At 42.0% G+C, this 25,636-nt stretch overlaps 1 long non-coding RNA gene across 1 annotated transcript; it reads left to right on the top strand.

Moving 5' to 3' along the window:
• Positions 1 to 1,219: 1,219 nt before the first annotated feature.
• Positions 1,220 to 2,691, top strand: LOC149482888 (uncharacterized). The gene is made up of 3 exons (XR_016316601.1): positions 1,220 to 1,774; positions 1,901 to 1,962; positions 2,037 to 2,691. It is a non-coding gene; the product is annotated as an uncharacterized LOC149482888 (long non-coding RNA).
• The last annotated feature ends 22,945 nt before the right edge of the window (positions 2,692 to 25,636 follow it).

The raw sequence follows: 25,636 nt of genomic DNA on the forward strand, positions 1-25,636 counted from the left end.
CAGAAAAAAGTGGATGAAAAATAGACGAACGTATACTAAAAGGCACTATCTTGAAGTAAAAATACGTAGAACGTCGAAGGCGTATAAACGCCTATCTCATGTGAAGCTTGCATATTCAGGACGCGTTAACTTAGTACTAAAGCTAACTTGTGCTCCTCGAAAATGGTCTTATTTCCGTGTTCAAGAGGAAAATCGCTAAATCAGTTCCGCTTGGTTCCATATCAGGCTTGTAAGAATACTAGGCGGCTCTTGGCGTATATTAGATGTCGGTATATATAGGTATTAGTACCGAATTTTCCTTGCAAAAATTTGAGATTTTTATAGTATATTAGCTAATGAAATATGAGCTTTTTCGTATACCTAATGAGATCGTACACTTTTTTTATGAAATTACCTTGAAATTGTATATCGGAATTAGAGTGTATAAGGAACTTGATAATTCATATATTATCTACTATCTAGTAACATTTATCTTATTTAATTATGAACAAAACCGCAATATTGAAATAGCAAAGAAAGACAAACATTTAGACGTACATATATACCTATTGTGAAGATAAAATTTACAGTTAAGGCAAGAAATGTGATTTCTGGAATTCTACAAAATTATGTATGTATCTCGTATCGTACGATAAGTGAACAAAAACTCAATTTAAAAATATGCTGTCCTATCTCCATTACAAAATATCTGTAATTTAAAATTACCATTCCAATATATCATTTCACCTCACCTACTTTCCTATTACATTCAGCACGAGTAAGTAGGATACATAACAAAAGGAAATTATTAAAGCGAAACATTCAGAATCGCTAGAGATTTTACGACCTATTAAATAAATATCCCATGCATTCACGGAATATATTTTAAAAGTAAAATATTGCTCGTATTTTCTATATAATTTCTGTATGAACGCGCTCTACTCTATTTTAATAACCTATGGCAAAGTGATTTTTACGAAATAGAAATTGATGGCTATTTTGTGAGTTAGTGAGGTTTTAGAATTCCGCATACAATTCGAAACCCGCAGTTTCGTATTGATATTTTTTATTTAAAGCATAATTTATTTATTTATTTAACCATTTATTGTACCACACCATTTAACATTACAATGTACAGTATACAGGATGTAATCGTTAAGTGTGCACAAGCGATTATTCCGAAACTATTGCAGATATCAAAAAAATTTAAACTGATATCGAAAGTACTTAAGGTGATGAATTAATTTTTCTAACATTTACGGCCCTTTTCAAACCTTCGTAATTTTTATATTATTAAAGTTGTCGTGATGAAAATTCTTGACAAGAAAGTTCAATAGTAACACAATACGTCTACCGTTTTAGAAACATGATTCCATGATATTTTCTCGATAGAAAAAAAATACAAAGTTATCATTGTTATTTTTTTTTAATCTCTGGCATCTTCAAAATAACAAACGTAAAGTTACGACTTTTTGGATATTAACTATAAAATATACAACCTATACGTCTACCGTGTTAGAATTTTGAAATATGCGATGGTTTTGAAATAAACAAGAAATACTTGAAATTAGCGCCTGACCAGCCAATATAGCGAGAGCCGCCCTGTACCTTCCTACCCCGATCGCTGCACGAGTCATTCCCGCTACGGCCGTCACACGGGGAACTTGTGTCGCTCGCGCAATCGTAAAAAAGGGTGACAACACGATAAGACAAATGGGGACAATAAAGAAAATAAGAAGAAGAAACATAAAGGTTGGAGGAAAAAGAATGCTTACAATTGGAACAAATTAATGAAGTAAGTTGGTTTTATTTTAAATTTGATGATAATTGTATTATAGACGATGTTTGATATGTACCCCTGTTTTAAGTACATAACGAATGTGTAAGATTTTTTCATTTATAGCATAAATAATCTGTTCAGAAATCCGGAATCCAGAAGGAAAATAAACCCACTGATTGTTCACAATGTGAATCCACTCCTTCGTAAGTACCTTTATTCAGTCAAAAATGTATGTTATCAAAGCTCTACTGGTTTTATCGCATGATTCCATTTTTAGCAAAAAGCAACAAAGTGCAAAGAAATAAAAAATCATGGTGAACTTAGTGGAAGTATGGCGGACATAATATGGAACAGGAGCTCATTGGAGTAGTATTATATTTAAAAAAAAATACGAAATAATTTCAAGAATTACATTTCTTAGAAGGTGGTAGATAAGTATGTTGTATAAAGAATTTGATGTTGATATTTATTTCATTTATACTTACTACACCTGTGCGGGAAATTGCTTAGTACTAAAACAGGTTTATATTCATATTTACATAGTAATGTGAGTTTTCATTTCGAAAAATTTTGTGTAAGTATGTATATTAAATTGAGTTCCTGGGTGATCTGGAAACACAATTGGGCCCGGAAGATGGCGCTGCAGTCACTCCTCCTAATAACATGAACCGATTTGGATGAATATTTGTGTGCACATTTCATTTTTGTGGGATGATTGGTTGATTCGCTTTCACATTAGCTAATATTATGTATTTTTGTTGTTAGAAAGTAAACTTAATTTAATGTTTATAATACATTATTATTGGTATAAATAAGCCAGTGTTCGTCTCACATTGCTGTACCTGCCTACCTACCCTACCAGGGCCTAACTTTGTTCTGGCTATTTTATTTTGATTATTTGTAATGAATAATAATTACAATTATAATAGAGTGCAAAAAATAAATACATGCGTCAATATAATATTTTGTGTTTTTTTTAAACAATTTTTTTATTTAAAAAAATATCATTCCGACCGCGGCTTTGCCCGCGTGGAATTAGATTATATCGTGAATCCTGTCTTATCCCACAGAAGTGTTCAGTTCGGATAAAAAGTATCCTATGTGTAAATCCAGGCAATTAGCTATATTTTATCAAAATTGGTAATGTAGTCTTGACGTGATTAAGTAACAACTAACAAAAAAATATACAAATTAACATCCAAAGTTTCGCATCAGTTTTACTATATTAGTGATATCTTCCACTCTTGACTTTGACTGAGAAGAATAATTAGGGTTTATAACTTCTTTCAGAAATATTACCTTTCATTTCTGGGCATGACGTAATATCTACGTCAGCATCAAATTCTATCTAAATCCATTCAGTAGTCCGCGTTATTGAGTACCATTTCATTTTTTCAGAGTAACAATATTTTTTGTTATTTTAAAGATTATTTATAACCTGTATTATTTTGTAATAAAGTAAACATTACGAAATAATAATAATTATTAATAATGTCTAAGTAGTTGTTAAAAAGAAGATTATTTGTTTATAAGCAAGAAAATAAAACCAATAAATCAACAATTAAATATGTATATGTATAAGAATATTATAACTGTATGACGACTCCATACATGTTTGTCCCGAGTCGGCCCGCGGCAGCGCGGCGAGTTTGCAAGAATGACTTCGCGCACACCCGCGTTCGCGATAGCGAGCTATTAGACTCCGCCTGCCAAGCAGTAGATTTTTTTTTGTGTATCGTCTTAACATAATGAGTAAAATGGCCATAATACATTTTTTAAAATAAAACGAGAAATATCCAAAAATGTTACATTAAACGCTCCCATACATTTTGTATTCATAGCAGATTTTCGAAGTGATGTCCTCATTGTGCAATACAATGAGGAGCTCTATTTACAGTTTCTAAATGAACTTCCCTTCAAACTTGCGAAGTAATTAAAGCAGAAAACCAAGAAAAGAAAGATAAAAGCTAAAATCTTTCATATTAAATGTACATGGGATATTCGTATCTCATACTAAATGTATGGGAGGGTTTCAAGTTAATTTTTTAGATATTCTCGTTTTATTTTTAAGAAATTTATTATGGCCATTTTACTCAATAGGTTAAGTACTTTCGATATCAGTTTAAAGTTTTTTGATATCTGTAATAGTTACAGAATAATCGCCTGTGCACACTTAACGATTACACCCTGTAAATATAGATGCGACGTAAAGTACATTATCTGATTGTTCAGGAAATAAATATATATATAACTGTAACTAAAATTGTCTTGTTATAGACGCCTATGTCACAGATCTATAAGATAAAACCTATAGACGGAAAACAAGCAGTTATCATCTATTAAAATAAATGATCTCGTATTACATAACAGAGGCAAGTAATAATGGTGAAATTGTATTACATAGTATTATAATCGAAAACATATTATGCTGGTGAACCCAAGCGAAAATTACACAATAACTATCAGTGATAAAATAACTATCAGTGATAAAACAAATAGCGCAATTCAGAACAAAATAACTTGTCCAGGAAAAGAAAGAAGGAAATAATCGTGACTCATTCTTACCCTATTTTTATTTGGAAAATTCACATACCTTTTATCTCAATTTTAGAATGTATTAAAAAGATAGCCCTGGAATGATGATTGCCAGTATGAAACTGATAAACACTATTTTTGTAAGGCATAGGTAAGTATTATTATTATTATAATATATAAAGCTACACTACCACTCACTGACTGACTGATTGACATCGCTTTTCTCGGAAACTACGGGGAAAGTGGGGGGGATAATTATGTGATTGTGTAGAGGTGCGCCGAGTGACCAGAGGAAAAATATAGCGATCTCGATCATCTTCGAAAACCGAGTGGACCCCTGGAGGTGCGCAAAAACGGTGATACCTGGAGGGGGGGTGTCTGAACAAAAAATGCTCGGAACTGGTGGCGATTACCAGGGGTGGTGGAAAAATGGGGATTTTCGCGAAAACAAGATGGCCGCCGTACTTTGCCAAAATCGCCGTTTATGAATCCTTACGTCTCAAATTTGGCACACGTGCTCAGTTCGAGCCGGCGAATCGATCGGTGCCCCGTTCAAGTGGCTCCGGGCCCCCGTTTCCAACTTCCATACAACGTAAAATCCAACGGCCCGCGGAAACGGTGCGAGATGGGTGGGGGGTCCCGGAACTAAAAATGATCACCACCCTGGGACGCTACCAGGGAGCCGTAGTGGGACGCTCGATTTTGGATTTTTTCCGTTTTTGGCGCAATCATAAAAACGTAAATTTAGACGAGGTGGTGCATCGCGGAAACACAACAATAACGCATTCATACTTGCCCAGCTCCCAGGATATCCAGAAAAATCCGAAATCCTGAACTTTCTCACAGCCCGCGGAGACGGTCAACGGCCCGCGCAAACGGTAACAGCTACATCTGGGGTGCTCGAACTAAACTTGGAGTAGACCTCGAGCAATTACCACAGATAGTGAAAAAAATTCAAAATGGCGGAAAAAATGGCCGCCGCCATACAAATGCTAAAACGGCCATCGCTGGTCCGATCGCGCTGAAACTTGGCACAGGGGCTTTAATCGAGCCGCACATTAAGTTGGCATACTCATAATTGAATTTCCACCGCTGGTTTCCGAGTTTCATACAACGCGAAATTCGACGGCTCTCCGAAACGGCGCGAGATAGGTGGGGGGTGTAGAACTAAAAAATGATCAGGAAGATGGGGCGCTACAAGGGCAATCGAGAAATTTCAAATTGGACGCAATTTTTTTTTCAAAAATGGCCGATTTTTCGAGGCAAGATGGTGGCGCCGGTTACTTAACGATTGGTCTGAAAATTGACTTTTGTGCTCTAATCGGCTAGATTTACAAAACTGCATACTCAGAATTTCTCTCCGACCCTCGGTTTCCATTTTCCATACATCACGATATTCAATGGTTCTCTGAACCGGTGGCAGATAGGTCGGGGTCGCCAAAGTAAAAAATGCTTCAATACCTGGTCCGCTTCCAGGCATATAAAAATTTTTGGTAAAAAGCGAAATTTTTTTTTTTCGAAAATTTTGTATGGAAATTTCCATAGTAGGAAGGGTAATTGAATAGCAACGGCAAAAGACGGCGCCGCGGGCTGCTTGCTGCCCGCGCACCGCGCAACCTCGAAGGTCGATAGCCTCCCGGAGTAGAAAATATTTATTAACTTTTGAACTACCGCACGAGCCAAGCGAGCGAAGCGAGCGAATCACGGCAGCGGCTGGCGTAAATATTAAAGAAGTAGCGAGGAGCGAAGCGACGAGCGAGTTAGGTTAACTTTCAAACTACTGCACTAGCCAAGCGAGCGAAGCGAGCAAGTTACGTCTGCGGCCGGCGTAAATATTCAAACAAGTAGCGAGGAGCGTAGCGACGAGCGAGTTAGGTTAACTTTTGAACTACCGCACTAGCCAAGCGAGCGAAGCGAGCCAGTCACGTCAGCGGCCGGCGTAAATATTCAAAGAAGTAGCGAGGAGCGAAGCGACGAGCGAGTTAGGTTAACTTTTAAACTACTGCACTAGCCAAGCGAGCGAAGCGAGCAAGTCACGTCTGTGGCCGGCGTAAATACTCAAACAAGTAGCGAGGAGCGAAGCGACGAGCGAGTTAGGTTAACTTTTGAACTACCGCACTAGCCAAGCGAGCGAAGCGAGCCAGTCACGTCAGCGGCCGGCGTAAATATTCAAAGAAGTAGCGAGGAGCGAAGCGACGAGCGAGTTAGGTTAACTTTTGAACTACCGCACTAGCCAAGCGAGCGAAGCGAGCAATTCACGTCAGCGGCCGGCGTAAATATTCAAATAGGTAGCGAGGAGCGAAGCGACGAGCGTGTTAGGTAAACTCTTGAACAGAAGCGACTTTAGGGCGATTCCCAGTCAAACAAAAAAACTACGTAGGTTAAAAACTATTAAAACTACATTCAAAAACCGACTTCAAAAACGGAAAAGTAGGTTCTTATTTTTAGTACCGAAAGCATACTGAATTTGATTTTAAACGAAGCTACTAAAAAGACTGAAGTTTTCAATACGTAATAATATACACATCTTCACACATTTTGAGTGAATGAGCCAATCGTTCACGCTTTATAAGCGTAGGACTTACACCAAGAGTAGTGTAGTTTTTATATCGAAAATAGCCAATTTTTTGTATTGCGAATAATGTAATTGAATTGCAAGTAGGTAGTTCTTGTATCAAAAAATAGCGTAGTTTAATAAGTGCTTAGTGCTTGGCACCGACTTCAAACCTATATAATGAATAACACAACTAAATAATAATATGTAGTAATTAATTATTTTTTACTTTTCCGTTTTTGAAGTCGGTTTTTTTAAAGTAGTTATTTTTATAGTGTAACGATATCTTATTCGATACACCCTTTGACTGTAGTCCTATGGCCTTGCATTTAGATATTTTTAGTGCCGAAAGCATAATGAATTTGATTTTAAACGACGCTACTAAAAAGACTTGAAGTTTTCAATATGTTTTATACATCTTCACACATTTATTGTCTTGAACAGTTTATTATGAAAAGTCACCGCTGTGACACCTCAAATAAATGAAATTCGGGATCACGTTTAAAAAATTTAACCAATATTTGAATAAGTAATTTATAAGCAGTTTCGACTGACTGTAGAATCGCTGTTAGCAGATGTAACAAATGGACAGGAAATTCGAATGCATTTTCAAATGACTGAAGATTTCTGCCCTGGGATGAGCCGCGAGCTGCTTGCAGCTCGCGCACCACGCACCCTCGAAGGTGGACAGCCCCCCAGAATAGAAAATATTTGAATGGGAAATTTATAAGCACTTCCGATTGACTGTGGAATCGCTGTTAGCAGATGTAACAAATGGACAGGAAATTTGAATGCATTTTCAAATGACTGAAGATTTCTGCCCTGGGATGCTTCCGCACCACGCTCCTTCGAAGGTGGACACGCTCCCAGCCTCCCGGAGTGGAAAATACTTGAATGGGGAATTTATAAGCATTAGCGACTGACTGTAGATTCGATGTTAACAGATGTAACAAATGGACAGAAAATTCGAATGCATTTTCTAATGACTGCCCTATTGCTTCAACCCAGGGGCAAAAGGGGCTCGCGGGCTGCTTGCAGCCCGCGCACAACGCACCAGCTAGTCATATATATATAAAGCTACACTACCACTGACTGACTCACTGACATCGGGTTTCTCGGAAACTACGGGGAAAGTTGGGAGGATTTCGACGTGGACGTGTAGAGGTGCTCCCAGTGACCACCGGAAAAATATTGACATCTCCAACACCCTGGATAAGAGAGTGGACCCCTGGAGGTGCGCAAAAACGGTGGTACCTGGAGGAGGGGTGTCTGAACAAAAAATGCTCGGAACTGGTGGCGATTACCAGGGGGGGTGGAAAAATGGGGATTTTCGCGAAAACAAGATGGCCGCCGTACTTTGCCAAAATCGCCGTTTATGAATCCTTACGTCTCAAATTTGGCACACGTGCTCTGTGCGAGCCGGCAAATCGATCGGTGCCCCGTTCGAGTGGCTCCGGGCCCCAGTTTCCGACTTTCATACATTGGAAAATCCAACGGCCCGCGGAAACGGTGCGAGTTGGGTGGGGGGTCCCGGAACTAAAAATGATCACCACCCTGGGACGCTACCAGGGAGCCATAGTGGGACGCTCGATTTTGGAATTTTTCCATTTTTGGCGCAAACATAAAAACGTAAATTTAGACGAGGTGGCGCATCGCGGAAACACACTCACACCGCGATCGTACTCGCCCAGCTCCCAGGATATCCAGAAAAATCCGAAATTTTGAACTTTCTCACAGCCCGCGGAGACGGTCAACGGCCCGCGCAAACGGTATCAGCTACATCTGGGGTGCTCAAACTAAACTTGTAGTAGACCTCGAGCAATTACCACAAATAGTGAAAAAAATTCAAAATGGCCGAAAAAATGGCCGCCGCCATACAAATGCTAAAACGGCCATCGCTGGTCCGATCGCGCTGAAACTTGGCACAGGGTCTTTAATCGAGCCGCACATTAAGTTGGCATACTGATAATCGAGTTTTCACCGCTGGTTTCCGAGTTTCATACAACGCGAAATTCGACGGCTCTCCGAAACGACGCGAGATAGGTGGGGGGTGTAGAACTAAAAAATGATCAAGAAGATGGGGCGCTACCAGGGCAATCGAGAAATTTCAAATTGGACGCAATTTTTTTTTCAAAAATGGCCAATTTTTCAAAGCAAGATGGTGGCGCCGGTTACTTTACGATCGGTCTGAAAATTGACTTCTGTGCTCTAATCGGCCATATTTACAAAACTGCAAACTCAGAATTTCTCTCCGACCCCCGGTTTCCATTTTCCATACATCGCGAAATTCAACGGCTCTCTGAACCGGTGGCAGGTAGGTCGGGGTCGCCGAAGTAAAAAATGCTTCAAAACCTGGTCCGCTTCCAGGCATATAAAAATTTTTGGTAAAAAGCGAAATTTTTTTTTTTCGAAAATTTTGTATGGAAATTTCCATAGTAGGAAGGGTTATCGCATAGCAATAGCAAAAGACGGCGCCGCGGGCTGCTTGCTGCCCGCACACGGCGCAACCGCGAAGGTCGACAGCCTCCCGGAGTAGAAAATATTTATTAACTTTTGAACTACCGCACGAGCCAAGCGAGCGAAGCGAGCGAATCACGGCAGCGGCTGGCTTAAATATTCAAATAGGTAGCGAGGAGCGAAGCGACGAGCGAGTTAGGTTAACTTTTGAACTACCGCACTAGCCAAGCGAGCGAAGCGAGCAAGTCACGTCAGCGGCCGGCGTAAATATTCAAAGAAGTAGCGAGGAGCGAAGCGACGAGCGAGTTAGATTAACTTTTGAACTACCGCACTAGCCAAGCGAGCGAAGCGAGCGAGTCACGTCAGCGGCCGGCGTAAATATTCAAAGAAGTAGCGAGGAGCGAAGCGACGAGCGAGTTAGGTTACTTTTGAACTACCGCACTAGCCAAGCGAGCGAAGCGAGCGAGTCACGTCAGCGGCCGGCGTAAATATTCAAAGAAGTAGCGAGGAGCGAAGCGACGAGCGAGTTAGGTTACTTTTGAACTACCGCACTAGCCAAGCGAGCGAAGCGAGCAAGTCACGTCAGCGGCTGGCGTAAATATTCAAAGAAGTAGCGAGGAGCGAAGCGACGAGCCAGTTAGGTTAACTTTTGAACTACCGCACTAGCCAAGCGAGCGAAGCGAGCAAGTCACGTCAGCGGCCGGCGTAAATACTCAAAGAAGTAGCGAGGAGCGAAGCGACGAGCGAGTTAGGTTACTTTTGAACTACCGCACTAGCCAAGCGAGCGAAGCGAGCAAGTCACGTCAGCGGCCGGCGTAAATATTCAAATAGGTAGCGAGGAGCGAAGCGATGAGCGTGTTAAGTAAACTCTTTAACAGTTTATTATGAAAAGTCACTGCCCGCTATCGATTAGACACCTCAAAATGATGAAATTCGGGGATCACGTTTCAAGAATTTAACCAATATTTGAATAAGTAATTTATAAACAGTTTCGACTGACTGTAGAATCGCTGTTAGCAGATGTAACAAATGGACAGGAAATTCAAATGCATTTTCAAATGACTGAAGATTTCTGCCCTGGGATGAGCCGCGAGCTGCTTGCAGCTCGCGCACCACGCACCCTCGAAGGTAGACAGCCCCCCCGGAATAGAAAATATTTGAATGGGAAATTTATAAGCACTTCCGATTGACTGTGGAATCGCTGTTAGCAGATAATAACAAAGTGACGGGGAATTTTAATGCATTTTCAAATGACTGAAGATTTCTGCCCTGGGATGCTTCCGCACCACGCTCCCTCTAAGGTGGACAGCCTCCCGGAGTGGAAAATACTTGAATGGGGAATTTATAAGCATTACCGGCTGACTGTAGATTCGCTGTTAGCAGATGTAACAAATGGACAGAAAATTCGAATGCATTTTCAAATGACTGCCCTATTGCTTCAACCCAGAGGCAAAAGAGGCTCGCGGGCTGCTTGCAGCCCGCGCACCACGCACCCTCGAAGGTCGACACCATTCCAGAATAGAAAATTTTTGAATTGGGAATTTATAAGCACTTCCGATTGACTGTGGAATCGCAGTTAGCAGAAAATTATAAATGGACTTGGAATTCTAACACATTTTCTAATGACTGCCCTATTGCTTCAACCCAGGGGCAAAAGGGGCTCGCGGGCTGCTTGCAGCCCGCGCACCACGCACTCTCGAAGGTGGACAGCCTCCCGGAGTGGAAAATACTTGAATGGGGAATTTATAAGCATTACCGACTGACTGTAGAATCGCTGTTAGCAGATGTAACAAATGGACAGGAAATTCGAATGCATTTGCAAATGACTGCCCTATTGCTTCAACCCAGGGGCAAAAGGGGCTCGCGGGCTGCTTGCAGCCCGCGCACCACGCACTCTCGAAGGTGGACAGCCTCCCGGAGTGGAAAATACTTGAATGGGGAATTTATAAGCATTACCGACTGACTGTAGAATCGCTGTTAGCAGATGTAACAAATGGACAGGAAATTCGAATGCATTTGCAAATGACTGCCCTATTGCTTCAACCCAGAGGCAAAAGAGGCTCGCGGGCTGCTTGCAGCCCGCGCACCACGCACCCTCGAAGGTCGACACCATTCCAGAATAGAAAATTTTTGAATTGGGAATTTATAAGCACTTCCGATTGACTGTGGAATCGCTGTTAGCAGATAATAACAAAGTGACGGGGAATTTTAATGCATTTTCAAATGACTGAAGATTTCTGCCCTGGGATGCTTCCGCACCACGCTCCCTCTAAGGTGGACAGCCTCCCGGAGTGGAAAATACTTGAATGGGGAATTTATAAGCATTACCGACTGACTGTAGAATCGCTGTTAGCAGATGTAACAAATGGACAGGAAATTCGAATGCATTTGCAAATGACTGCCCTATTGCTTCAACCCAGGGGCAAAAGGGGCTCGCGGGCTGCTTGCAGCCCGCGCACCACGCACTCTCGAAGGTGGACAGCCTCCCGGAGTGGAAAATACTTGAATGGGGAATTTATAAGCATTACCGACTGACTGTAGAATCGCTGTTAGCAGATGTAACAAATGGACAGGAAATTCGAATGCATTTGCAAATGACTGCCCTATTGCTTCAACCCAGGGGCAAAAGGGGCTCGCGGGCTGCTTGCAGCCCGCGCACCACGCACTCTCGAAGGTGGACAGCCTCCCGGAGTGGAAAATACTTGAATGGGGAATTTATAAGCATTACCGACTGACTGTAGAATCGCTGTTAGCAGATGTAACAAATGGACAGGAAATTCGAATGCATTTGCAAATGACTGCCCTATTGCTTCAACCCAGGGGCAAAAGGGGCTCGCGGGCTGCTTGCAGCCCGCGCACAACGCACCAGCTAGTATTATAATATATAAAGCTACACTACCACTGACTGACTGACTGATTGACATCGCTTTTCTCGGAAACTACGTGGAAAGTGGGGGGGATTTCGACGTGCTCGTGTAGAGGTGCGCCGAGTGACCACCGGAAAAATATAGCGATCTCGATCATCTTCGTAAACCGAGTGGACCCCTGGAGGTGCGCGAAAACGGTGATACCTGGAGGGGGGGTGTCTGAACAAAAAATGCTCGGAACTGGTGGCGATTACCAGGGGTGGTGGAAAAATGGCGATTTTCGCGAAAACAAGATGGCCGCCGTACTTTGCCAAAATCGCCGTTTATGAATCCTTACGTCTTAAATTTGGCACACGTGCTCTGTTCGAGCCGGCGAATCGATCGGTGCCCCGTTCGAGTGGCTCCGGGCCCCAGTTTCCGACTTTCATACAATGGAAAATCCAACGGCCCGCGGAAACGGTGCGAGTTGGGTGGGGGGTCCCGGAACTAAAAATGATCACCACCCTGGGACGCTACCAGGGAGCCATAGTGGGACGCTCGATTTTGGAATTTTTCCATTTTTGGCGCAAACATAAAAACGTAAATTTAGACGAGGTGGCGCAACGCGGAAACACACTCACACCATGTTTGTACTCGCCCAGCTCCCAGGATATCCAGAAAAATACGAAATTTTGAACTTTCTCACAGCCCGCGGAGACGGTCAACGGCCCGCGCAAACGGTAGCAGCTACATCTGGGGTGCTCAAACTAAATGTGTAGTAGACCTCGAGCAATTACTACAGATGGTGAAAAAAATTCAAAATGGCGGAAAAAATGGCCGCCGCCATACAAATGCTAAAATGGCCATCGCTGGTCCGATCGCGCTGAAACTTGGCACAGGGGCTTTAATCGAGCCGCACATTAAGTTGGCATACTCATAATCGAGTTTTCACCGCTGGTTTCCGAGTTTCATACAACGCGAAATTCAACAGCTCTCCGAAACGGCGCCAGATAGATGGGGGGTGTAGAACTAAAAAATGATCAGAAACATGGGGCGCTACCAGGGCAATGGAGAAATTTCAAAATGGACGCAATTTTTTTTTCAAAAATGGCCAATTTTTCAAAGCAAGATGGTGGCGCCGGTTACTTTACGATCGGTCTGAAAATTGACTTCTATGCTCTAATCGGCCAGATTTACAAAACTGCATACTCAGAATTTCTCTCCGACCCCCGGTTTCCATTTTCCATACATCACGAAATTCAATGGTTCTCTGAACTGGTGGCAGGTAGGTCAGGGTCGCCGAAGTAAAAAATGCTTCAAAACCTGGTCCGCTTCCAGGCATATAATTTTTTTTGTTAAAAAGCGAAATTTTTTTTTTCGAAAATTTTGTATGGAAATTTCCATAGTAGGAAGGGTAATTGAATAGCAAAGGCAAAAGACGGCGCCGCAGGCCGCTTGCTGCCCGCGTACCGCGCAACCTCGAAGGTCGACAGCCTCCCGGAGAAGAAAATATTTATTAACTTTTGAACTACCGCACGAGCCAAGCGAGCGAAGCGAGCGAATCACGGCAGCGGCTGGCGTAAATATTCAAATTGGTAGCGAGGAGCGAAGCGACGAGCGAGTTAGGTTAACTTTTGAACTACCGCACTAGCCAAGCGAGCGAAGCGAGCCAGTCACGTCAGCGGCCGGCGTAAAGGTTAAAAGAAGTAGCGAGGAGCGAAGCGACGAGCGAGTTAGGTTAACTTTTAAACTACCGCACTAGCCAAGCGAGCGAAGCGAGCAAGTCACGTCCGCGGCCGGCGTAAATATTCAAAGAAGTAGCGAGGAGCGAAGCGACGTGCGAGTTAGGTTAACTTTTGACCTACCGCACTAGCCAAGCGAGCGAAGCGAGCCATTCACGTCAGCGGCCGGCGTATATATATTCAAAGAAGTAGCGAGGAGCGAAGCGACGAGCGAGTTAGGTTAACTTTTGAACTACCGCACTGGCCAAGCGAGCGAAGCGAGCAATTCACGTCAGCGGCCGGCGTAAATATTCAAATAGGTAGCGAGGAGCGAAGCGACGAGCGTGTTAAGTAAACTCTTGAACAGAAACGACTTTAGAGCGATTCCCAGTCAAACAAAAAATCTACGTAGGTTAAAATCTATAACTACATTAAAAAAACCGACTTCAAAAACGGAAAAGTAGGTTCTTATTTTTAGTGCCGAAAGCATACTGAATTTGATTTTAAACGAAGCTACTAATGAAGTTTTCAATACGTAATAATATACACATCTTCACACATTTATTGAGTGAATGAGATGATTTATAAGCGTAGGACTTACACCAAGAGTAGTGTAGTTTTTATATCGAAAATAGCCAATGTTGCGAATAATGTAATTGAATTGCAAGTAGGTAGTTCTTGTATCGAAATAATCGTAGTTCTTGTATCAAGAAATAGCGTAGTTTAATAAGTGCTTAGTGCTTGGCACCGACTTCAAACCTATATAGTGAATAACACAACTAAATAATATTATGTAGTAATTAATTATTTTTTACTTTTCCGTTTTTGAAGTCGGTTTTTCTAAAGTAGTTATTTTTATAGTGTAACGATATCTTATTCGATACACCCTTTGACTGTAGTCCTATGGCCTTGCATTTAGATATTTTTAGTGCCGAAAGCATAATGAATTTGATTTTGAACGACGCTACTAAAAAGACTTGAAGTTTTCAATATGTTTTATACATCTTCACACATTTATTGTCTTGAACAGTTTATTATGAAAAGTCACCGCTATTGATAAGACACCTCAAATAAATGAAATTCGGGATCACTTTTCAAAAATTTAACCAATATTTGAATAAGTAATTTATAAGCAGTTTCGACTGACTGTAGAATCGCTGTTAGCAGATGTAACAAATGGACAGGAAATTCGAATGCATTTTCAAACGACTTGAAGATTTCTGCCCTGGGATGAGCCGCGAGCAGCTTGCAGCTCGCGCACCACGCACCCTCGAAGGTGGACAGCCCCCCGGAATAGAAAATATTTGAATGGGAAATTTATAAGCACTTCCGATTGACTGTGGAATCGCTGTTAGCAGATAATAACAAATTGACGGGAAATTTTAATGCATTTTCAAATGACTGAAGATTTCTGCCCTGGGATGCTTCCGCACCACGCTCCCTCGAAGGTGGACAGCCTCCCGGAGTGGAAAATACTTGAATGGGGAATTTATAAGCATTACCGACTGACTGTAGATTCGCTGTTAGCAGATGTAACAAATGGACAGAAAATTCGAATGCATTTTCAAATGACTGCCCTATTGCTTCAACCCAGGGGCAAAAGGGGCTCGCGGGCTGCTTGCAGCCCGCGCACAACGCACCAGCTAGTTATAATATATAAAGCTACACTACCACTGACTGACTGACTGATTGACATCGCTTTTCTCGGAAACTACGTGGAAAGTGGGGGGGATTTCGACGTGCTCGTGTAGGGGTGCGCCGAGTGACCAGAGGAAAAATATAGCGATCTCGATCATCTTCGTAAACCGAGTGGACCCCTGGAGGTGCGCGAAAACGGTGATACCTGGAGGGGGGGTGTCTGAACAAAAAATGCTCGGAACTGGTGGCGATTACCAGGGGAGGTGGAAAAATGGGGATTTTCGCGAAAACAAGATGGCCGCCGTACTTTGCCAAAATCGCCGTTTATGAATCCTTACGTCTCAAATTTGGCACACGTGCTCTGTTCGAGACGGCGAATCGATCGGTGACCCGTTCGAGTGGCTCCGGGCCTCAGTTTCCAATTTCCATACAACGTAAAATCCAACGGCCCGCAGAAACGGTGCGAGTTGGGTGGGGGGTGTCGGAACTAAAAATGATCACCACCCTGGGACGCTACCAGGGAGCCATAGTGGGTCGCTCGATTTTGGAATTTTTCCATTTTTGGCGCAAACATAAAAAGGTGCCTATAGCCGAGGTGGTGCAATGGAGAAACACACCAATGATGCATTCATACTCGCCCAACTCCCAGGATATCCAGAAAAATATGAAACCCTGAACTTTCTCACAGCCCGCGAAGACGGTCAACGGCCCGCGCAAACGGTAGCAGCTACATCTGGGGTGCTCGAACTAAACTTGGAGTAGACCTCGAGCAATTACCACAGATAGTGAAAAAAATTCAAAATGGCGGAAAAAATGGCCGCCGCCATACAATTTCTAAAACGGCCATTTCTGGGCCGATCGCGCTGAAACTTGGCACAGGGGCTTTAATCGAGCCGCACATTAAGGTGTGATACTCATAATCGAGTTTCCACCGCTGGTTTCCGAGTTTCATACAACGCGAAATTCGACGGCTCTCCGAAACGGCGCCAGATAGGTGGGGGGTGTAGAACTAAAAAATGATCAGGAAGATGGGGCGCTACCAGGGCAATGGAGAAATTTCAAATTGGACGCAATTTTTTTTTCAAAAATGGCCAATTTTTCAAAGCAAGATGATGGCGCCGATTACTTTACGATCGGTCTGAAAATTGACTTATGTGCTCTAATCGGCCAGATTTACAAAACTGCATACTCAGAATCTCACTCCGACCCTCGGTTTCCATTTTCCATACATCACGAAATTCAACGGCTCTCTGAACCGGTGGCAGGTAGGTCGGGGTCGCCGAAGTAAAAAATGCTTCAAAACCTGGTCCGCTTCCAGGCATATAATTGTTTTTGTTAAAAAGCGAAATTTTTTTTTTCGAAAATTTTGTATGGAAATTTCCATAGTAGGAAGGGTAATTGAATAGCAACGGCAAAAGACGGCACCGCGGGCTGCTTGCTGCCCGCGCACCGCGCAACCTCGAAGGTCGACAGCCTCCCGGAGTAGAAAATATTTATTAACTTTTGAACTACCGCACGAGCCAAGCGAGCGAAGCGAGCGAATCACGGTAGCGGCTGGCGTAAATATTAAAATAGGTAGCGAGGAGCGAAGCGACGAGCGAGTTAGGTTAACTTTTGAACTACCACACTAGCCAAGCGAGCGAAGCGAGCCAGTCACGTCAGCGGCCGGCGTAAATATTCAAAGAAGTAGCGAGGAGCGAAGCGACGAGCGATTTAGGTTAACTTTTGAACTACTGCACTAGCCAAGCGAGCGAAGCGAGCAAGTCACGTCAGCGGCCGGCGTAAATATTCAAAGAAGTAGCGAGGAGCGAAGCGACGAGCGAGTTAGGTTAACTTTTGAACTACTGCACTAGCCAAGCGAGCGAAGCGAGCAAGTCACGTCAGCGGCCGGCGTAAATATTCAAAGAAGTAGCGAGGAGCGAAGCGACGAGCGAGTTAGGTTAACTTTTGAACTACCGCACTAGCCAAGCGAGCGAAGCGAGCCAGTCACGTCAGCGGCCGGCGTAAATATCCAAATAGGTAGCGAGGAGCGAAGCGACGAGCGCGTTAAGTAAACTCTTGAACAAAAGCGACTTTAGGGCGATTCCCACTCAAACAAAAAAACTACGTACCTAGGTTAGGTTAGGTTAGGTTAGGTTAGAAAAAAAACGACTTCAAAAACAGAAAAGTAAGTTCTTATTTTTAGTGCCGAAAGCATAATGAATTTGATTTTAAACGAAGCTACTAAAAAGACTGAAGTTTTCAATATGTAATAATATACACATCTTCACACATTTATTGAGTGAATGAGCCAATCCTTCACGCTTTATAATCGTAGGACTTACACCAAGAGTAGTGTAGATTTTGTATCGAAAATAGCCAATTTTTTGTATCGCGAATAATGTTATTGAATTGCAAGTAGGTAGTTCTTGTATCGAAATAATCTTAGTTCTTGTATCAAAAAATAGCGTAGTTTAATAAGTGTTTAGTGTTTGGCACCGACTTCAAACCTATACAGTGAATAATAACACAACTAAATAATATTTAGTAATTAATTATTTTTTACTTTTCCGTTTTTGAAGTCGGTTTTTTTTAAAGTAGTTATTTTAATAGTGTAACGATATCTTATTCGATACACCCTTTGACTGTATAGTCCTATGGCTTTCAGTTAGATATTTTTAGTGCCGAAAGCATAATGAATTGGATTTTAAACGAAGCTACTAAAAAGACTTGAAGTTTTCAATATGTTTTATACATCTTCACACATATTTTATTGTCTTGAACAGTTTATTATGAAAAGTCACCGCTATTGATTAGACACCTCAAATAAATAAAATTCGGGATCACGTTTCAAAAATTTAACCAATATTTGAATAAGTAATTTATAAGCAGTTTCGACTGACTGTAGAATCGCTGTTAGCAGATGTAACAAATGGACAGGAAATTCGAATGCATTTTCAAATGACTGAAGATTTCTGCCCTGGGATGAGCCGCGAGCTGCTTGCAGCTCGCGCACCACGCACCTTCGAAGGTGGACAGCCCCCCGGAATAGAAAATATTTGAATGGGAAATTTATAAGCACTTCCGATTGACTGTAGAATCGCTGTTAGCAGATATTAACAAATTGACGGGGAATTTTAATGCATTTTCAAATGACTGAAGATTTCTGCCCTGGGATGCTTCCGCACCACGCTCCCTCGAAGGTCGACAGCATTCCAGAATAGAAAATTTATGAATTGGGAATTTATAAGCACTTCCGATTGACTGTGGAATCGCAGTTAGCAGAAAATTATAAATGGACTTGGAATTCTAACACATTTCCTAATGACTGCCCTATTGCTTCAACCCAGGGGCAAAAGGGGCTCGCGGGCTGCTTGCAGCCCGCGCACAACGCACCAGCTAGTCATATATATATAAAGCTACACTACCACTCACTGACTGACTGACATCGGGTTTCTCGGAAACTACGCGGAAAGTTGGGGGGATTTTGACGTGATCGTGTAGAGGTGCTCCCAGTGACCACCGGAAAAATATAGCGATCTCGATCATCTTCGAATACCGAGTGGACCCATGGAGGTGCGCGAAAACGGTGCCACCTGGAGGGGGGGTGTCTGAACAAAAAATGCTCGGAACTGGTGGCGATTACCAGGGGTGGTGGAAAAATGGCGATTTTCGCGAAAACAAGATGGCCGCCGTACTTTGCCAAAATCGCCGTTTATGAATCCTTACGTCTCCAATTTGGCACACGTGCTCTGTTCGAGCCGGCGAATCGATCGGTGCCCCGTTCGAGTGGCTCCGGGCCCCAGTTTCCGACTTCCATACAACGTAAAATCCAACGGCCCGCGGAAACGGTGCGAGTTGGGTGGAGGGTCCCGGAACTAAAAATGATCACCACCCTGGGACGCTACCAGGGAGCTATAGTGGGTCGCTCGATTTTGGAATTTTTCCATTTTTGGCGCAAACATAAAAACGTAAATTTAGACGAGGTGGCGCAACGGAGAAATACACCAATGATGCATTCGTACTCGCCCAGCTCCCAGGATATCCAGAAAAATACGAAATCTTAAACTTTCCCTCATCTCTCGAAGACGGTCAACGGCCCGCGCAAACGGTAGCAGCTACATCTGGGGTGCTCGAACTAAACTTGTAGTAGACCTCGAGCAATTACCACAGATAGTGAAAAAAATTCAAAATGGCGGAAAAAATGGCCGCCGCCATACAAATGCTAAAACGGCCATCGCTGGTCCGATCGCGCTGAAACTTGGCACAGGGGCTTTAATCGAGCCTCACATTACGTTGGCATACTCATCATCGAGTTTCCATCGCTGGTTTCCGAGTTTCATACAACGCGAAATTCGACGGCTCTCCGAAACGGCGCCAGATAGGTGGGGGGTGTAGAACTAAAAAATGATAAGGAAGATGGGGCGCTACCAGGGCAATGGAGAAATTTCAAATTGGACGCAATTTTTTTTTCAAAAATGGCCAATTTTTCAAAGCAAGATGGTGGCGCCGGTTACTTTACGATCGGTCTGAAAATTGACTTCTATGCTCTAATCGGCCAGATTTACAAAACTACATACTCAGAATTTCTTTCCGACCCCCGGTTTCCATTTTCCATACATCACGAAATTCAATGGTTCTCTGAATCGGTGACAGGTAGGTCGGGGTCGCCGAAGTAAAAAATACTTCAAAACTTGGTCCGCTTCCAGGCATATAAATTTTTTTGTTAAAAAGCGAAATTTTTTTTTTCGAAAATTTTGTATGGAAATTTTCATAGTAGGAAGGGTAATTGAATAGCAACGGCAAAAGACGGCGCCGCGGGCTGCTTGCTGCCCGCGCACCGCGCAACCTCGAAGGTCGACAGCCTCCCGGAGTAGAAAATATTTATTAACTTTTGAACTACCGCACGAGCCAAGCGAGCGAAGCGAGCGAATCACGGCAGCGGCTGGCGTAAATATTCAAATTGGTAGCGAGGAGCGAAGCGACGAGCGAGTTACGTTAACTTTTGAACTACCGCACTAGCCAAGCGAGCGAAGCGAGCCAGTCACGTCAGCGGCCGGCGTAAATATTCAAAGAAGTAGCGAGGAGCGAAGCGACGAGCGAGTTAGGTTAACTTTTGAACTACCGCACTAGCCAAGCGAGCGAAGCGAGCAAGTCACGTCAGCGGCCTGCGTAAATATTCAAAGAAGTAGCGAGGAGCGAAGCGACGAGCGAGTTAGGTTACTTTTGAACTACCGCACTAGCCAAGCGAGCGAAGCGAGCAAGTCACGTCAGCGGCCGCCGTAAATATTCAAAGAAGTAGCGAGGAGCGAAGCGACGAGCCAGTTAGGTTAACTTTTGAACTACCGCACTAGCCAAGCGAGCGAAGCGAGCAAGTCACGTCAGCGGCCGGCGTAAATACTCAAAGAAGTAGCGAGGAGCGAAGCGACGAGCGAGTTAGGTTACTTTTGAACTACCGCACTAGCCAAGCGAGCGAAGCGAGCAAATCACGTCAGAGGCCAGCGTAAATATTCAAATAGGTAGCGAGGAGCGAAGCGACGAGCGTGTTAAGTAAACTCTTTAACAGTTTATTATGAAAAGTCACTGCCCGCTATCGATTAGACACCTCAAAATGATGAAATTCGGGGATCACGTTTCAAGAATTAAACCAATATTTGAATAAGTAATTTATAAACAGTTTCGACTGACTGTAGAATCGCTGTTAGCAGATGTAACAAATGGACAGGAAATTCAAATGCATTTTCAAATGACTGAAGATTTCTGCCCTGAGATGAGCCGCGAGCTGCTTGCAGCTCGCGCACCACGCACCCTCGAAGGTAGACAGCCCCCCGGAGTAGAAAATATTTGAATGGGAAATTTATAAGCACTTCCGATTGACTGTGGAATCGCTGTTAGCAGATATTAACAAATTGACGGGGAATTTTTATGCATATTCAACTGACTGAAGATTTCTGCCCTGGGATGCTTCGCGGGCTGCTTGCAGCCCGCGCAAAACGTACCCTCGAAGGTGGGCAGCCTCCCGAAGTGGAAAATACTTGAATGGGGAATTTATAAGCATTACCGACTGACTGTAGAATCGCTGTTAGCAGGTGTAACAAATGGACAGGAAATTCGAATGCATTTTCAAATGACTGCCCTATTGCTTCAACCCAGAGGCAAAAGAGGCTCGCGGGCTGCTTGCAGCCCGCGCACCACGCACCCTCGAAGGTCCACAGCATTTCAAAATAGAAAATATTTGAATTGGGAATTTATAAGCACTTCCGATTGACTGTGGAATCGCTGTTGGCAAATAATAACAAATTGACGGGGGATTTTGATGCATTTTCAAATGACTGCCCTATTGCTTCAACCCAGGGGCAAAAGGGGCTCGCGGGCTGCTTGCAGCCCGCGCACAACGCACCAGCTAGTTATAATATATAAAGCTACACTACCACTGACTCACTGACTGACATCGGGTTTCTCGGAAACTACGGGGAAAGTTGGGGGGATTTCGACGTGGACGTGTAGAGGTGCTCCCAGTGACCACCGGAAAAATATTGACATCTCCAACACCCTGGACAAGAGAGTGGACCCCTGGAGGTGCGCAAAAACGGTGGTACCTGGAGGGGGGGTGTCTGAACAAAAAATGCTCGGAACTGGTGGCGATTACCAGGGGTGGTGGAAAAATGGCGATTTTCGCGAAAACAAGATGGCCGCCGTACTTTGCCAAAATCGCCGTTTATGAATCCTTACGTCTCAAATTTGGCACACGTGCTCTCTTCGAGCCGGCGAATCGATCGGTGCCCCGTTCGAGTGGCTCCGGGCCCCCGTTTCCGACTTCCATACAACGTAAAATCCAACGGCCTGCGGAAACGGTGCGAGTTGGGTGGGGGGTCCGGGAACTAAAAATGATCACCACCCTGGGACGCTACCAGGGAGCCATAGTGGGACGCTCGATTTTGGAATTTTTCCATTTTTGGCGCAAACATAAAAACGTAAATTTAGACGAGGTGGCGCAACGGAGAAACACACCAATGATGCATTCATACTCGCCCAGCTCTCAGGATATCCAGAAAAATCCGAAATTTTGAACTTTCTCACAGCCCACGGAGACGGTCAACGGCCCGCGCAAACGGTAGCAGCTACATCTGGGGTGCTCAAACTAAATGTGTAGTAAACCTCGAGCAATTACCACAGATAGTGAAAAAAATTCAAAATGGCGGAAAAAATGGCCGCCGCCATACAAATGCTAAAACGGCCATCGCTGGTCCGATCGCGCTGAAACTTGGCACAGGGGCTTTAATCGAGCCGCACATTAAGTTGGCATACTCATCATCGAGTTTCCATCGCTGGTTTCCGAGTTTCATACAACGCGAAATTCGACGGCTCTCCGAAACGGCGCCAGATAGGTGGGGGGTGTAGAACTAAAAAATGATCAGGAAGATGGGGTGCTACCAGGGCAATTGAGAAATTTCAAATTGGACGTAATTTTTTTTTCAAAAATGGCCGATTTTTCGAGGCAAGATGGTGGCGCCGGTTACTTTACGATCGGTCTGAAAATTGACTTTTGTGCTCTGATCGGCCAGATTTACAAAACTGCATACTCAGAATTTCTCTCCGACCCCCGGTTTCCATTTTCCATACATCACATAATTCAACGGCTCTCTGAACCGGTGGCAGGTAGGTCGGGGTCGCCAAAGTAAAAAATGCTTCAAAACCTGGTCCGCTTCCAGATATATAAAAATTTTTGTTAAAAAGCGAAATTTTTTTTTCTAAAATTTTGTATGGAAATTTCCATAGTAGGAAGGGTAATAGGAATATAGCAACGGAAAAAGATGGCACCGCGGGCTGCTTGCTGCCCGCGCACCGCGCAACCTCGAAGGTCGACAGCCTCCCGGAGTAGAAAATATTTGAATAAGTAGGTTATTTATAAGCAGTTTCGACTGACTGTGGAATCGCTGTTAGCAGATAATAACAAATGGATAGGGAATTATAATGCATTTTCGAATCACTGAAGATTTCGTTACGTAAAGTACAAAATTTTACATAATTATATCAATATCTAAATTTTTAGTTAAACATCAAAAGTTTTAATGAAACTTGAAAAAACACTTGAATGTGATTCGTAAATAGATAAGTATATATTTTTTTTAGCTCTCTGCGCGCCAGCGGCTTCGCCAGCGTAGTTGAAGAACCCGCTTAGTTGTGAATAAAATAATAATATAGGTAATGAACCGAGATGAGTAATTTCTATTGATGTTATTAAAACAAGTAGGTATTAAAAAATCGAGGTTAAACAACCATATTTTTTTTTCTCTACGAACGGATCTCACCAGTTTTGAGATTTCGACTCGACTTATCGTAATTGACACAGTTAAACAGGACGAATAAATATTGACCATTGATTGCTATGAGGTCTATAAACCCATCGTATATTTGCATAACAATTTTTTTCAAAAATATTTAATGTGTAGAAATCTAAGGTAGAAATGGACTATTAAATATGTAAGTTACATATCGTTTCTGTGAATTTTGTTTTGTGTGCATTGTACAATAAAGTGTTTTCTATTTCTAAGTGGGTAGGTACATAGATTTAAATAAAAATGATTCAAGTGCGAGTTGGACTCACAACACTAAGGTTTCCGTATAAGTATGAAACTTCACTATAAGACCTTGCCAAGATTGCTTAGGTACTTATATCTACGGTTTTTATTATTTTTGTTGTCGAAGCGACATCGACATCATGATCTCTGAAATTTTCAAATGTAGGTATCAAGGTTCATGAGATCAGAGATACAGCCTGGTAGCAGATGGACAGACAGCCAGTCAGTAATATAGTTCCCTTTTTACCCTTTGAGTATAGATTCTTAAAAACAGAAAATTGTCATTGTTTATAAATTTTTAAAACAATAATATTCAAGATCTGTAGAACCTATTATACTATCTCAATTCTCATTAAACATGTAAGTATAGTAATAACTAATAAGTATTTATTTATAATGATTTTTTTATTTCATTTAGCTTTTACCAATGTTGTACCTAATAAAAATTAAGTCTGAATATAATGTACCTACCTACCCTCTTTAAATATTTATATGATTTCAAATCAAATTGGAATAATAAAAATTAATAATCAACAAGCATTCAATGAGAATTTTATAAATCAATATGTACTTACTTTAAAATATGCAATATGTAAAGTTATCTAACATTAAAATATATTTTAAAAAATTGTATGAAAGCAATTTAAATTATTTGTATAGCAATATATCTAAATCATTTGTTTCTACTTTATGAATATTATTACTAATAAGAGACACTTGATGAATAAGAAAATGAAACACATTAAAAAGTTTCCATTATAATATATTTACACTGAAAACATAATATCCAAACCATGATATTTATTTAATTTAATTATTATATGACTTTGTGTAGACTGTAGGTATAGGTACCATGTTTAAATCAATATTTTAATGATACAGTAACTTTTATTTCATATTTTTGTCAAGACTTTTGCAGGAATCCCAAGTTAAGTACCTATGTTGTTTTTGAAACATATTTTTTGGATAGATATTAAATTTATGATGTTTGGTGAATTAAAATGGATAAAGAGTACGGCCACATTACTATACTCGGTTCCTTTTTTCTTATAGCAAACAATGCTGTTTAAAATGTAGACGGCTTTTACTTAATAGGTATTTGCTTTATATTATAGTAAAAGAACTAAGAAGTATGTATAAAATGTACAGTAACAATAGCTATCAAGTTTTCAGAGATATCATGGTTATTCAAATTGAAATATATACACTATTTTTTCATCTATATAATACCATCAATGGGTCAATCAGTCTATGTTATTCAATATTAATAATACAAATAACTTTCTGGAATCTTTTATAAATTTAAAATGTGAGCATCTGCAAATCATAAAATATTTTCTTTATGTTTGGTAAATTCAACTTTTGTTTTTCTTCATTTTCATATTCTGATCTTATTAGATTTCACTTGTTTTACACTTGGCATTGTAGTCTTCTTTCATCACAAAAATATATTATGTTTTAATTCATTGTTAACCATTGTTCGATTTTTATTCAATGACATGAAAACTTCTTAACCACTTCTTTTGGAGTGATAAATTGGCAAAACATATTTTTGTTATGCATAA

Source organism: Colias philodice, chromosome 14 (assembly GCF_061535455.1).
Source record: "Colias philodice isolate Cphi_HAF_F1 chromosome 14, ilColPhil1 Martin Lab GWU primary, whole genome shotgun sequence".
In the NCBI taxonomy this organism is placed as follows: Eukaryota; Metazoa; Arthropoda; class Insecta; order Lepidoptera; family Pieridae; genus Colias; species Colias philodice.